Genomic DNA, 16,993 nt, shown 5'->3' with positions numbered 1-16,993 from the left:
TTAAAGTTTACCAAATTGTACATGTCAGCCACTAAGTAAAATTCTGGTTTTGAAAAACAGCAAAATGCCTAGCATAGTAGAAAGAGAAGGAAACACGCTGTGTGTATTCAACTCACATATTGAAGAGGAATCAGATCAGCAAAGAAAATCTAAGTATTCCACCCCCTAAAGAAACATAATCCGGAGTTTATATCAGATGGTTTATAGGAGTTTATTGGAATATACAACAGGGTTCATGTCGTGTGTCACAAGGTGAAGCCTGTTCACTGGTGATTTACAAGCCGCATGTGCCGGCGTTACTGTAATTTATAGGACGCAGATGGTCCTGGGGTGCCCCGCTGACTTGTAGCTGAATCAGGACCTAAGCCCTGTGTGTCATCTGCTCTGGGTACCTCAGGCTCACTTCCAAAATTACGCACCAACATATTTCTGTTCTGAACTGGAAGATTCCAGAAACCTTTACCTTGTAACAAACGCAGCTTTTTAAAAAAAAATGCAGTGGAGGTGGGAAAAGAAGCTAAGAAGGGACTTTTTTTTTTTTTTTTTCCTCCCTCTGCCTGAAGAAAGGTGGTTTCAGCCTCTTCCTCTGGGAGTTTTCATCAATAGGTTTGTCACCGCCTTATTGTTAACAGGGAAATGAGATGCTGCCTTTCTTTTTGAATGAGTCCAGGAAAGAGGAAGGCTGAGATATTTAAAAGTTTTGCCTATTTCTGAAATGAAGTGGCAAAAAGGTTCTTTCCCTAGCCACCTTCAAAACCCTTATATAATTGTGTCTTTATTACGAATCCTCTTTATCACCCTCAAAGAGTATGGGTCAGAGAGATGGTGTAATAATGTGAGATGGATGTCTCCAGAATCTAATGTAAATGAGTTGACCTTTTTCAAAAGATTGTTTTATCAGCACTTTAATTCACAAATTAAGGCACACGTGTTGGTTTTGAACCAGCTTTCAGTACCTCCATTTTAAGTTTCTAGCACTCCTTGTTCTGGTGCTAATATATTTCATGTTTTGTTTGAAACTTTGTTGGCCAAGGAGGGGCAGTTAAAAGAAAGGACCCTTGAAGTTCCATTTGTACTGCTCAGATATCTCCCTCGGAGCCTGTTATTGAGAAATTGAGTTGAACAATCTGGCAATCACAAACACGTGCCTTAATAACATGTTCCAGCACCCATGCACACTGCCACCAAGAGCTCCCTTGTCTCCACACCAGCTGGCCCTCGCAGCCCTGGGGATGGTGGGAAAGATAAGAAAAAGTATGTCCAGTCTGTCCTTGCCCAGTTCCATGGCGAGCACAGCGCTCCACAACAGTCCTGCCCATGTACATGTCTTGTGAGCTGCATACATCATTCTAAACTCTCCAGTAGCCACGCTCAAAAAGTAAAAAGCAACAAGTGAAACTAAACAATAAGAGCGTTGCTTAATAATAATATGTTCAGACTACTATAAATAAAATAGATAAACAGCAAGGTATACTGTATAGCACAAGAAACTACATTCAATACCCTATAATAAATTATAATGAAAAAGAATAGATATGTATATATGTGTAACTGAATCACTGTGCTGTACACCAGAAACTAACACAACATTATAAACCAACTGCACTTCAATAGAAAAAATAAAACGGTATATTTTTATACAAATTTTTATACACCCAAAATAATATCATTCAATAAGTAATTTAATGTTAAAAGTATCACTGAGATATTTTACATTTTTCTGTACTACATCTTCAAAATCTGGTGTGTATTTTACACGTACAATGCATCTGAATTCAGACTGATCTCAGTTCAAGAGCCCCATGGTAATATTGGGTTGAAGACTAGAGTACTGCATAGCACCTTTCTGGAATAGGCCTCCCAGGAAGAAATTGATCTAGAAAATCTGAAACAAGTAATAATTTCCATAAGGAGTAGCCATTCATACATGTTTTAATGTATTAAAAAAATAGATGTATGCCATGTGTGCATATTTGTTGTTTTCTTATCAAGCAAAAGGGGAAAAAAGGAGTCCAAGAGGAGAAGCTGGAGAGCTGTAATGGAAATAAAATTGACAGTCTCTCAAAACTCAGGTGGCACTTTCCTTTTCCAGTTAATTACGGTTTTAATTACATGGCTTCTTGCGACTCCTTGATACCTAATAAACCAGACTCTTTGGGGCGGCCAAGTTGGGTTTTGCTTGAACTGCAGGTGTAAGACTCAGCATGAAACATAAATCAACTTCTTAAACATGCTCCCAAGGTGTGTTCAAGCCTTTTCTTCCTGTTTGCTTGTAAAATCACATCTTTTCACCATTGTTGGCACAAAAATGATTGAAGCAGCTAGGAGCTGAATAATGGCTTTGTGTTTTTGTCTCCCTTGGCCTGGCATGAAACATTTTTGCCTCAGATGAAATAGAATAGTAAAATAGAAGATATGATTTTTTTTCTCTTTCAGTCTTATGAATAATATATACTTCTAAATATTGACCATTTCACTTAAGAAAATAAATACCTGCAAGGGAAAGTAAAAAATGAAGACTCTGGGAATACATTAGGGTTGCCAGTTTGAGTATTTGGAACCCATGAGATCTCGGAAGATACATTTATTCCAGAGAAGTGCGGCATGAGGTCAATCAAGTTCAAATACGGTAGAGTGGGGACCAACGGTGCCCGGGGGCTCTGCTGCCACAGAGAACAGGGAGGAAGAGAAGCTTTCCCGAAGCTCTCATTGGCTGAGAACCGGCAGCATCTGATGGCATTATGAGCAGCTTGCAATTTAGCCTCAGCGGCAGGAAAATCTGCACTTGATCAGCTCTGCCATAACCAGTAAACGTCACCATGGCAGATACGGACTTCACTGGAAGGTTTTGCAGTGCCTAGTGATAATTCTGCCAACTCTCCCTCCTTCCCTCCTCCATCCATAAAGAGAAAGTGTGACATATGGTATTTGCATGTTATCACAAAATATGAGATACTGGGTGACATAAATTACGTGTGAAGGGGGTTTAGCCCATAATTTCTAGTAATTTCAAAAACATGAAAATGGCTTTTGAAGTAGGAGAGAGGGCCTTTCTCCTTGGGGAAAACTTCAAAACACATCACACGCTGTATAAACACAAATGCGTTTACCTTGCCGGGGCCTCCCTTTTTTTCTCCTTGGAATCCTGGCTAATTGTCAACGTTGTCTGTGTTCTAACAAGAGGTTTCTTTTTTCAGACCTGAATTACTTGAATTTGAGCTCTGTAACGTGAAGTTCTGCTGTGACTAGGGACAGCGGGGAGGGGTTGGGGGCGGAGGGGGGGGCGTTGTTTGCTGGGGAAGGAAGTTGCTGCAGACGAATCACAGTCTTTTTATGAAAGAAGATCTCATGCTGGTTCAGGATCTGTGGTTCCTCCAAAATTCTCATCAATAATGCAAAGTTTTAAAATGTCTTCTTGTCTCTAAGGGATGTCTACTTGTTCTGCTTCTCCCATTAATTTTCATTGCCCTCTGTTCCTGCCTGGATATGCCAAGAATCAAACTTAAAGACCCAAGTTACAGGGCATGATGTAAGCCTTGGAAAACCCACACGTCTGGTTCCTAACAGCCCCCACCATCACTGTTTTTTGGAAAATATTTCTAGGGTGTGTGTATGGGTATATATGAACTCTAGACAGGTGGACACTTTGACTTTATATTAGCAATGAAGAACTAAAAATGCATTTGTTGCAGGAAGGGGGACCCCTGCCAGGGCCTTGAGAGTGGGCTTCTATCAAACACTCAGAAATGAATTGTCCAAGGAGACACACATGCTGACAAAGCAAGAGACTTTATTGGGAAGGGGGCACCTGGGAGGGGGCTGGAAGGTAAGGGAACCCAAGAGAACTGCTCTGCCATGTGGCTCACAGGGTCAGGGTTGATGGTGATGAGGTTAATTTCCAGGTTGTCTCTGGCCAATCATTCTGGCTCAGGGTCCTTCCTGGTGGCGCACTTATTGCTCAAAGATGGATTCCAACAAGGAAGATTCTGGGAGGCTGGCGGTATATATGGACTGGCATCTCCTTTTGATCATTTCCAAATTCTTCTAAGTTGGTGGTGCCTTATTAGCTCCACATTCCTTACCAGGACCTTCTGTCATAAAATAACTCCCACAAATGGTTACTATGGTACCTGGCCAGGGTGGGCAGTTACAGTCAGTGTTTCTCCTAATATATGTGTTGGTTTTATTGTAACCACAGTCATAAGAGTCACCTAAGTTTTATCATCTATTTAAAACAAATGCCAATTTAAAATAAATGCTATGTACAATAGTCAATTAACAAATATTTGCTGATCTGTTCTACTGTAACTCCAAGGGACAGGAGAATTCTCCTGATCACCTAGCCCAATGCTTAGTACACAGTCTGTGCTCAGTAACTCCTGGTTGACCAAATAGATGAACTGGCATCAGACCTTTCCATCTTTCCTAGACAGGTGAAAATAAAGTAAGAAGCTTTGAATCCCAATTCTACAGTTGTGCCAGGATACAGAAAAACCAAGTCTGCCATAATTAAAATGTTCATCAAGTTGTGAAAAAAGGCTGGTAGACTAATTTAGACCTTCCTTGATTTCTGAATTCCTCCCTCTCTCTTCCTCATCAGTGCTTCCAGTTGGCCAGAAACTCTAAGGAGATTATTTACACTTCAATGCCAAAGACATCCTTCCTGAGGCCATCCTTCCTGGGAGGGAGAGGGGGGGTTAACTGGGGAAGCAAAGAGAAATATCATTGAGAAAATGCTGCAACTTAGTAATTTACTAGCAATTGGGTAGCCCTTGAGAGTTTAGAAAGTGCTTTCATAGACTTTTCTTTTCCAATTCGCATAACAATCTTGTATGACAAACATCATCATCTTCATTTCACAGAGGAGACTCAGGGAAATGAAGCGCCTTGCCTAAGATCACAATGCTAAGACACAACAGAACCTGAATTGATACCGAAATTCTGAAACCAAGGAGAGGAGTTGTTTTTTGTAAGTCGTATTTTAAAGTCGAAATATAGTGTATGTGACAACTCTTAAACATTACCTAGTAAAAATGTTTTTGTCTTGATTAGATCCCCAAATTTCCTTCCCAAAGGCAACTACTACCTATAACACCTTCAGTATTCTTAAAAAAATGTTATATATATATATATAAACATACGTAGGGCTTCCCAGGTTACTCATTGGTAAAGAATCTGCCTGCAATGCAAGACACGCAGGTTCCATCCTTGGCTCTGGAAGATCCCCTGGAGGAGGGCATGGCAATCTACTCCAGTAATCTTGCCTGAGCAATCACCATGGACGGAGGAGCCTGGTGGGCTATAATCCATAATGTTGCAAAGAGTTGGACATGACTGAAGCCACTTAGCAGGCACACATAAACATATGCACTGTGCACACACACACACATGTGCACATACATACACACACAAGTAGGGACATAATACCAAGTTCTTCTGGGTTTTTTTTTTAATTTTTTAAAAAATATTTTAGTTTATTTGGCTGTGCTGAGTCTTAGTCACAGCACACAGGATCTTCAGTCTTCGTTGAGGCATGTAGAATCTTTAGTTGTGGCATGCAAAATCTCAGTTGCAGTATGTGGGATCTAGTTTCCTGACCAGGGATAGAACCCAGGCCCCTTGCATTGGGAGCTTGGATCTTAGACACTGGACCACCGAGGAATTCCCCACCATGTTCTTCTAATCATAACTTTCTTCACATAACCCATAGTTTGGTGGACATATATGTAAAGTTTCCCAACACATTTAAATCTACATTCATGCATGCTAAATCACTTCAGTCTCAATTAGAAATGAATATGAGGGCATGGCAACCCACTTCAGTATTCTTGCCTAGAGAATCCCAAGGACAGAGGAGCCTGGCAGGCTACAATCCACAGGGTTGCAAAGAGACGGATGTGACTGAGCAACTAACTCTTACACTTTTGACTTTACAAATATAATGTGTTTCCCTTTTGCTGGGCTTTTAAATTGCTTTTAGGAATTTGTCATTGCAAAAATGCTAAAATACAAATTCAGGTTCATGACAACAATCATTGATTTTCTTACAAGAAACTGGGTCCTGGTGACTGGGTTGTCCCCTGGCCTTAGAATGATATAAAATACCCTGCGTAGACTGAGGAAGGAGTTTCCATTCTGTGTGACTTTTAAGCCATCCCTTGAAGTCTCTGACACTCAGTTTTCCCAGATGTAACATTAGAAAGTGACACAGCAGGAAGTTCTAAAGAAATAGAGCAGTATGATGGGAGGATATTCAGTGTAGTATTAGGAAACCTGAGTTCTGGTCTTAACAAGATCTATAATAACAAACCCTCTCAAAGTAGGATCTCTGAGTCCTCCTATCTCCTCCAGATTAGTCTATAGGGGAAAGAACAACTTCTTCCAGTCACTACATTTGCTGGCAGTACTTTCAATGTAATGAAGACAGTGTCATCAACACTATGGTTGGGTCATCATCCATGTCTCCCTTTTTAGATAGCCACATCTCCTCTTTACAATTCCCATGTATTGGAGAAAGCTGACATCAGATTGGAGCTCAAGACTCAAGCCTAAATTTACTAATATAATCCCTTCCCCAGATCTCAGATCATGATGGACCAAGTTGAATCACAAAGACAGAAAGCTCTGGAAAAAAGAGATTTCTCAGTCTTTTAGGAGGCTCCCTGGAGAGGGAAACAGGTAGATCTGAGAAGCATTTGTGGTTATTTTTCAACCACAAAGAGATGCCAGCCTTGGGGTTAAGTTAACACCAGAAAGGAAGGATGGAGAGAAGGAAATTTAAGAGTGCCTTAGTGATATTCCTAAAATCACTGAAACACAACAACCCAAAGGCCTGCCTGACTTTGCTTTCCATTTGGATGAGTCAGTAAGTCCCTTTTTGGTTTAAGTCTTTATGGATAAGTTTGAATCAGATTTTTCTCTTATACACATTTGAAGTCAAATTAAACAACACAGAATTATATATCAATATAAATACTTATATAAACAGTTTATTGATGCTTATTAGCTACAGGCTGTATCTTACATACTTTATAAACATTATCCCCTTTAACATCATTGCAACCCAAAACACAGATACTACATCTGGTGGATGAGAAAACAAGCTCAGAGATGGTAAGAAACTGTTCAGGTTACGCAGCTAATCAGCAGGGGAGGTGGGACTGCTTGTCTCCAAACCTTGCCTTAAATCTATACACCTCTTCTAGGCATGATGAGTAGATGTACTTACTCACTTTATCATCATGCTAAGCTACATCGTGAAGGGTGAAATCGGTCTCTGGTACCCTGCCCTGTCAGAATCTGTCCCCACAGAGACACTCAGGGTGCCAGGTATCCCAAAATCAAAGGCAAAGGAACTGCTCTCACAGGCAGGCCACAACCCTACCTCTTAAGCTTCCTGTAGCCTGACATTCACTGGATCAGGGTACCATTCTCCTGTTGCTAAGTACCCACTCAAATAAATTACTTATGGATAAATATGTTTTAAATGATATACTCTTCACAAGAGCATAATTGCACTTTACCAGAAACCTTTGTAATCTTCACTCAAAGGGGAGACTAATGGAGAACACTGCAGTACCAGCTACATTAGAAGATGGGAAGATCTGACTTTCAGATAGTTCTCTTTGGGTGATAACGTTTATCACTCACAAGACTACATCAAGCTCACATTTAATTAACTGAAAATTTGTAACTTGATTCAAATCTCGTACAAATCAAGAAGAAAATAGTTAACCAAAAATAAGAAATAATTACAAAGAAAATTGACAAACTACTGGAAAAAATGAAGACTTCTTTGAAGTCTTGTGTCTGATTGCTTATAAACTAACAAACATACACACCCACAGTATACAATATCAGTACAGTACAATACAATACAATCTTTTTTTTCTGTTTACTGGATTAATTTGTAGAGCTCAAATTAATCATTACTGTCCATTCCTTTGTTTTTATTTTCCTACAGCATATATACTTTGATTAATTTCTTCCATATAACATTGTTCTCCTTATTGTATTTTGTTTATATAAATCGGAAGAAGCAAGGAAAGAAGGAAGGAAGAAAGGAAAGGAAATGATAAAGGGGGGCATCTAGTTAATATCAAAAACAACTGTTTGAACAGACTTTCAGGATTAAAATAAAAACTGATGCTACATTTGTAAATTTTCTTCTGTGCCATAATTTAGACTACAGTGCATATTTTGTTAGGTTGATTACTACAAAGAACTAAGAGAATCTCACCAATAATTAATTAATTGTGCAATTAAAACCACACACCTGAATCTTCCACAAATGTTTAAATAAATCATTTTTAAGAGAATTACTATGTAGTTGCTTTCCCAGATGTTCCAAAGGCAAACAGATGTGTTATTTAGCATACTTTAGGACTTGAACTCTATTTGTCTTTTCTTATAATTTTTCCTTTTATTCTCAACTCTAAATTCCCTGGGTTAAAAAAAGGTGGGAGGGAGCAAAGCCCGTACTGGTACCAACAATTAGAGTCAAAAAAAAAAAAGTCAATAGATGTTTTGAGAATCAATAATTAAAATTAAACTACAAATAAGTTAGGCTTCCCTTGTGGCTCAGCTGGTAAAAAATCCGCCTGCAATGTGGGAGACCTGGGTTTGATCCCTGGGTTGGGAAGATTCTCTTTAGAAAGGAAATGCTACCCACTCCAGTAATCTGGCCTGGAGAATTCCATGGACTATATACAGGAAATTTCACTTCACTTGTCACAAATAGGTTATGTATTATTTGCATGAGTTGGGAAAATCTATCACAGTAAAATTTAGAATACAAAAAACATAGAGACCTTTACCAGCTGAGCCACAGGGGAAACCCAAGAATACTGGAATGGGTATCCTGTCCCTTCTCCAGCAGATCTTCTCTACCCAGGGATCGAACTGGGGTCTCCTGCATTGCAGGGAGATTCTTTACCGACTGAGCTATCAAGGAAGCCCAGAGATATAATAGTAAACATGCCCAAATAGCCCAAAACACTTTCACATTGTATTATCTCAAGTAATCCTCATGACCTCTCAGTGAGAAAGGTGCCTTTTATTATTCCCATTTGCAATTACAGAAACTGAGGAGGGGAGATTCCTCAAGTTTTCACAGCTCATGAGTTGCAAAACTAGGTAAAACTGGATCCTAAAACCTCTAGATCCCATGCATGCTCTTTCCACTGTATAATCCTTTCTTCCAGGAAGTGAAGATTTTGACAAGTTGGAAAAGAGCTGAAGAAAGAGATGTCAAGGCAGACAGCAGGGAACATTGATATAAAGTGGAAAGAGTCTATGAGAAAGAATTTGATGGACCTATGGAAACCCAGTGAACACATATTTAGAGTCACATGGGAAGGATGAAAAGCTATGAAGCTTTAAAATAAAGATTTATTTTCTGGTGAAACAAAGTGAAACTGCCCCACTCTAACAAAGTGTATTTGGTGGCAGGATGGGTTAAAGGCCAGTCTGGCAGAAGGAGCTTTGCTGGGAAGGTTGTAAAGAGCACTAATGCTTTGGGGAGGGGGTCAGGGAAAAGATGGTAGGAGGCCACTGGCTGACTTACAGCCAGGCAGGAAGGGCTATTTCCCTCCAATATCATTTCTCCAAGAGGAAAAATGGTAACATGGTTGCTGTCAGAAGTTGCATGACTATTAACAAGAAAACAATCTACATGAAAGTCCCCTGGCCTCAAATCCATCACTTTACCTTTTTAATTAAGCTCACAGACCCATCCCCAAAACACCTTAAGAAAGAGAAGAAGCACACTCAACCAGAAAAATAAAGCAAGGTGGCTCAGATAATGAAGAATCTGCCTGCAATGCGGGAGACCCAGGTTTGATCCCCGGGTCAGGAAGATCCCTTGGAGAAGGAAATGGCAACCCACTCCAGTATTCTTGCCTGGAGAATTCCGTGGACAGAGGAGCCTGGCAGGCTACAGTCCATGGGGTGGCAAAGAGTTAGACACAACTGCCTGACTAACACTTTCACTTTTAGCTAGACAACCTTATACCAGGATTGCAAGACAGTAAGGGAGGGTTAACAGACTAAGAATTCACCCACCCCACTTCTCTAGGCTTCAAGAGGACTTCTTTTCCAAGAAGACGTGGATCCAAAATCTAACTCCACATTTGCTTACACACTGAGAAAATACTCAAAGTGTGACACCTATCTTACAATTCAAAAGAACAAAGAAGTCAGTGAGAAATCCAATAAGATCTAGAGGGGAACATTCACATTGAAAGGACAAATGCTTTCAAACATGTATAAAGAATCTTTTTACCACTTTCTCCATCCATGTAACTCACCTCCCCATGAAGGAAAAATAGTCAACTATGACAGACATGGTGCTCATCATGAAAACACTGAAATCAATGGTCCAGTGATCCGGCCAGTTATGTAGGAAATAATGGTCAAAGCAAATCTTAGAGAAACAAACCCAGGTGTTCTGGTTCCTTTACCGAGGACTGCAGCCAACACCACACTCTATCTGCAAGAGGAATTAAGCGCCCACTTAACAAAATGGAAACTCCAGGTGTCCCACCCCCAGCCAAGAGCAGCGGTTCAGAGTTTCACATTTTGTTTTCACTTTCAGTGCATCTGTCAACTTTTCCTGGGAGGGGTCATTCAGAACTCCTACACCTGATTTATGAATTATTTTAATTAAGCTACCCATTTGCTAATGTCTGTGACCTTCCTTGCCTGGTGGCATGACCCTTGGCAGGAATCATCTATAAAACTGCCTCTCCTTTTGCAGGGTAGGTAACTCTTTGGTTTAGAGGCAGCAATTTCCAAATGCTCCCATTTGGGGCCAAGTTCTCACTAGGCCAACTGTGAATTCCAGTCTAGAACCTCACACAATCAATGTTTTTGGTATGCTCAGAGACTGGTAAGCACTGAGAGAGGGGACCAAGGACAAACTGTTATGGAAGAGATCATGAATAAGTCGTTTAAAAAAAAATCATTCTGTTAGAACAATTACATAAACACCAATAGAGTGAGCCTTGGAATTCTTTCAGAACAGAAGGATAAAGAAAACCAGATAGCTGTAGCACTTTCCCTACTATGAATAGCTATAATACTGCTGCTGCAGAGTAAGGGAAGTATTTCCAGTAAAGACAAGAAGAGGAAGATCTAAGGCATTTGGCAGACATTGATAACAATGATTTGAAAAAGTGGGGGGAAAGCCCTGGAACGTTTAAACAGAATTACAAAGGATTTTGTCAGATTCAGATGGAGAGAAAAGTCCATAGTTGGAGATGAAGTTGAGGTTCTGCTCAGAGGGAGCAGAGCAGCTTTGATGCTGAGCCGCGAGGCTGCCTCTCCTCCGACGCCTTGCGTCAAGCCTTTGAGGACTCAACGGTGGTCTGATTTACTTGGCGCCAAAATACACATGTTGCTTAGAGATAGTCTCAAATGTGTAGCAAATGCGGAAGGCAAGCGGCAGTTAACTGAACTGGGAGACGTGAATGCAGACTTCTAAGAATAAACCTAACTGACTTGGGCCCAATAAGGGAGAGGAGAAAAATTGGTGCTTAACTCTCCTGCAACCTGGGTGGGTTGCACCAAGGTTAGGTTGTACAGTTACAGAGGCCCCCCCGAGCTCCAAAGGGCCCGGGGCTAGGTTCAAAACTACAGTCGCCATCTTGAAATCTGTAATACTTTCCCAGCATAGAGCCTCACATCTTTGTTTTGCTCTGAGCCGGGCGAATCACGTAGCGCACCCTGCTCTCATAACAGAGCAGGGTATGGTATCTAGGCTGCAGGACCACATACAAAGCTGAGGATTTCTGATTCCTGACCCACCAGCAGGCGCAAAGAAATATGGAGGAAGTCGAAGTTGAGAATTTTATGGACAAAGTGAGAAATTTGATGAGATGGAATATTTTTTCCTTCTTGGTTGTAGCTTGACCAAGATTTGTCTTATGTTCTTTACTGGCATTACAGCTTTCTTTAAGTCATGCAGACTGTGGTTCATTAGAGACAGGATTGTAATCCCCAGGCCAAAAAGAGGAAAAATGCCCCCTCAGCTCAGTCCTATTGAATATGCATTAACTACCCTGGATGGGAATCTTTGTTAGGCCCTATTGTGACTGTTTTAGAAGAGGCTGAACTGGTTCAGAGAATTGGAGAAAGAATAGCACTGACCTGGTTGAGTACCAGAGCAGGGTGAGTAATATTCAAGGAACTCTGAATAAAAGTTGGTCTGGAGACACTGAGGAATAGATCACTGCTGGATTAAAGTAGATCCTATTTCCTCCAGATCCTCCCCTCTGCAACCTTTCTGCAGTGTCCTCACAAAAGAGCATACTGCTACTGTAACCCAGAAGGGCGATACCAAAATATTACATTTCAATAAATAAGTAATATAATTAAGAGTAATCTTTTCCATATCCCACACTCAGCACGAAAATTAAACAAGCCCGCCTATAATTCCAGAGACAATAACTGAAGGGGAGGGGGCTAAGGAAACAGATGAAAACAATATAAAGACATGCAAAACTGCTATTAGCTTGGAATAGATAAAAGAATTTCTAAATTACAGCTTTTGGTAATGTTTAAGTGGAGAGTCTAGTAATCTGGGTGCAAATTGAACTTGGGGACATTTGTTCTTTGTAAAAGAAAATAGATTAAGGGGGAAAAAAAACAGAGTTGCTAAGCCCACCACCAGAAAACAAATCTTCAGAGGAGGCCTCCAGAGCTTTGAAACAATGCATAAACTCCATCACCACAAGGCTTCAAAGTTAGGACACCACGCGTAGGCCTGCCTGGTGATTTTGAGAATTGAAAGGGAACCTAGAAATCATTCAATTTGTAAACGTTTTTCCTGGTAGGAGAGGTCTTTGGTGGGAGGGTCTCTTCTACTAAAGTCCTCAATGCACAGAGGAGGTAACAGGAAGAAAGGAAGCCTCTGTGGTCCGCGCCATCTTGAACCCAGAGTGGACATCATCTGACCAATTCTCCTGCAGATGCCCCAAAGAACATGGGACTTGCACCAGGTCATACAGCCTAACAGAAGTGGGTCTGGGTCCTCAGCCCGGGCACCCTGAGGCTGTGCTGTGCCAAGGTCCAGTCTGGGCCCTCTCTACTCTGTGGGTCCAAAATGAAGATTTTCCAGGAATTCAGATTAGAAGTTGATGAAGGCAATCCTGAGAAATTCTCTCTGCCCTGTTCACTGAGTCATTGCCATTAAGAGTTCAGAAGTCTCTGAACAAGGCCTTTCCTGTTGTCACTCCTACCCCCAAATGCCACACACACACACACACACACACACACAAATGTGCGCACATTGACTGTGTTTTAATGTAACCAGAGCCTTTTTTTACTGAGGAAATACTCCACAAAAATGTAATATTCATCTAATTTTGAAAAACTCCCAAAATAGACTCATCCAGATTTGTGAGCAGCTAAGTGCTATACCCAGTAGTTCTCAAACTGGAGTGTGCTTCAGAACCCCTGAAAGTTTTTTCAACAGACTGCTGGGCCCTTTCCCCAGAGATTCTGGGGTGGAGCTTGAGAATGTTCATGTCTGACAAGTTCCCAAGTGATGCCTGATTTGCGAGTCCAGGGACCACACTTGGATACACCATGGCTGAAAAGTCTGTTGGAGGGAGTTTTGGCCCCAGCAGGCATGCTACAGGGCTGAACGCCCCTTCCAAAGAGATGACATCTGTAACCTCAGTGCTGTTTTAGAGTCTGCTGGAGTTGTCCTCAACAGGAAACATCAAGGGCAAGGCTGGCTAATACCCTCAGCTTCTTATGATACTTTCTTGCCCTGCAAGATGATCTGACCAAGGGATGGGTGTCAGATCTCTTAAAGGACTCCTCTGGTCTTCACCAAGTGCAAATTTAACCAGTGGGGCAGGACAGGTTGGCTGTGTCAACAGTGGCAAAACCTAGAATGTTGACAGGATCATTGAAGGAGAAAAGAGGAGGGCATGGAGCCATGCTCAAGGGAAAGGGGATGAAATTGGCTTGAAATTTCCAGACCAGCTATTTCCATGGTCTCAAATCTCAGGTTCAATCCCATGTTTCTTTGCCAGGTAGGAGGCAGTAAAATGTTCACTGAAGGAGGAAAACTAAAAGCAAAACCTTCTAGAGTTGATAAAGCTGGTGTTCATTAACATTTAAAGAGGCAGTACTTTTTTATATTCCAATAAGTCTTTTATGCTTTTGGATAAAATTAACAGACAGATTTCTCCTTCCAATTATACTTTCTATGAAAACAATACAATTGAGTTCAGAGAGACGTTATTTCCAAATTAGGTTATTTTCTCATTTGTGTTTTAATTTCTTGCTTAGTTCTCATCAGAAATCCTGTGAGCTATGCGTTTTAATTTATAATTAAATAACCAAGTAATAATAGAGCATTACTAATATGCTGGTCATAAAAGGGAGTACTTTAAAAGAAATACATAAGGACAAACCATGGTGAAGAAAATAAGAAACACAGGTTAATTTTAAGTTGAAATTTGGTTCTTAATTTGCCATTATTACAGTCTCAACTCAACTCCATAATAATTGCCCAGCTATGTGCTAGTAATTTAATAGACATGAGAGAAACTCACAAATTTTTAAATGTGGGGGAAAGTGCATTATAATTATTTAACATAAGATAATGTCACCACCCTTAAAATAGTTTGAAGTACCCCTAGCAGCCAGCCATCTGATTCAATTTTTTCATAACATCTTTTCTGTAGCAGCACTGACCAGAGCCAGCAAACACTGTGTAAACCATTTCAAATGTCCAGGCATCTCAGATAATCCACGCTGCTGGCACACACGGAATAAGCCCAATCCTATGAGAACCATCTAAAACTTGAATGTGGCCTTCATAGCCATCATGCTAACCTTTCAGCTACAGATTCAACATTACCAGTTGTACTAGCAGGGTTCTCCGGAGAAACAGAACCAGAAGGAGAATACACACACACACACTCACACATACGTGTACACACAAAGACACAAAAGTGAGCAAGAGAGAGAGACTGAGAGAAGGAACAGGTTCATGCCATTGTGGGGACTGGAAAGACTGCAGTCTGTAAGGCAGGCTGCAAGTTCAGGTACGAGTTGATGTTGCGGTTTTGAGGTGAATTTCTTCTTGTGGTAACTTCAGTCTTTGCTGTTAGGCCTTCAACTGATTAGATGAGGCCCACCCATATTCTGGAGCTTAATTGACTTTACTCAGAATTGACATGTACACACTGCTGTATTTAAAATGGATAACCAACAAGGACCTACTGTATAGCACAGGGAACTCTGTTCAGTATTATGTAACAACCTAATTGGGAAAAGAATTTGAAAAAGAATAGATACATCTATACGTATAACTAAATCACTTTGTTGTACAACTGAAACTAGCCCAACATTGTTAATCAACTATATATACTCCAATATAAAATAAAAAGTTAAAAAAATTAAAAATAAATAAATTATAATCACATCTAAAAAATACCTTCACAGCAGCATCTAGATAGGTCTTTGACCAAATAACTGGGCACCACCATCCAGACAAGGTGAGGCATAAAATTAACCATTGCATCCTCTCTCCCTTTGGTTTCATTGATATGTCAGTTAACATTCAAGCCACTGCTAGGGACAAGGACTTCATTCCCTTGTTTTATGCTTGAGATTTAGAGTCACACTGGCTGCCGGCCTGATTGTTGAATCCAGGAGACAGTGAGGGTGCCTGGCTGAGTCCACACAGGGCTGGTAGCAGACCCACCTGCCTGCAGAGTCTGACCTGCTCCCTGCCTATGTTGAGCTTACCCAGCAGGCTCAGCCCCTTCCAGGCAGGAGCCTGTGGTTCCAGCAGCTACATTTGATCCTTGGGTTGGGGAACAGGATTCGCATGTCTGTTTAACCATGGTCTGTATGAGGCTGCCCCTTGTTGGGCTTCCCTGTTCGCTTAGATGGTAAAGAATCTGCCTGCATTTCAGGACACGTGGGTTCAATCCCTGGGTCAGGAAGATCCTTTGACGAAGGGAATGGCTACCCACTCCGGTATTCTTGCCCGGAGAGTCCAATGGACAGAGAAGCCTGGAGGGCTACAGGCTACAGTCCATGGGGTTGCAGAGTCGGACACAGTTTAGCAGCTAAACGCGCATGCATGCCCCTCCTTTACTCCTTTACCTTTAGGGTCACCCCATCAGTGCTGTCTCTTCCAAGCCGTGTGACATCAGTCTCCATTTTGGCTTCAGTCTCCTGGATCACAAAATGGGGCTAATATTACCTACATCATAGAGATACTGTGGGGTTTAATAAATGTGGTTATGAATTTAAAGCATCTGATGAAAATATCAGAAAAAGCAATGGCACCCCACTCCAGTACTCTTGCCTGGAAAATCCCATGGACGGAGGAGCCTGGTGGGCTGCAGTCCATGGGGTCGCTAAGAGTCCAACACGACTGAGCGACTTCACTTTCACTTTTTACTTCCATGCATTGGAGAAGGAAATGGCAACCCACTCCAGTGTTCTTGCCTGGAGAATCCCAGGGACGGTGGAGCCTGGTGGGCTGCCGTCTACGGGGTCGCACAGAGTCAGACACAACTGAAGCGACTTAGCAGCAGCAGATGAAAATATCCAATTGATAGTAGATGCTCAATGCACAGTTTCAAAATTTTTGAAAATTTTTAGGCAGTTTCTATCACAGTCTTGGTTCATTTGAGGTCACTTCCAGACAAGTTTTCCTCCCACAGTTTGTATTAGTTTAATGAACTGTTAGCCCAAAAAGCAGAATTTTACACCTCATCAGTTTCAAAGACGAATCATTTGGGCATATTACCTGTTGAAGAAATCATTCTCAGGTTCAATGGCCTCTGCATCTTACTTCCCACCCTTTCTAAGTCTTACAAATCATCACCTTAGGTCTGCCCTCTCCAAATTCTTTGGAAACAGTTTTCCATCAGCTATGCATACCTGATTCTAATCCCCAGGTTTATGGTGTCTCTATTCACAAGGAAGATCTTGTCAAATCCAGGCTTCAAATGTTTAG

This window comes from Bos indicus x Bos taurus, chromosome 11 (assembly GCF_003369695.1).
Source record: "Bos indicus x Bos taurus breed Angus x Brahman F1 hybrid chromosome 11, Bos_hybrid_MaternalHap_v2.0, whole genome shotgun sequence".
Lineage (NCBI taxonomy): Eukaryota > Metazoa > Chordata > Mammalia > Artiodactyla > Bovidae > Bos > Bos indicus x Bos taurus.
The sequence above is the reverse complement of the archived record's forward strand: the minus strand, read 5'-3'. Positions refer to the sequence as shown.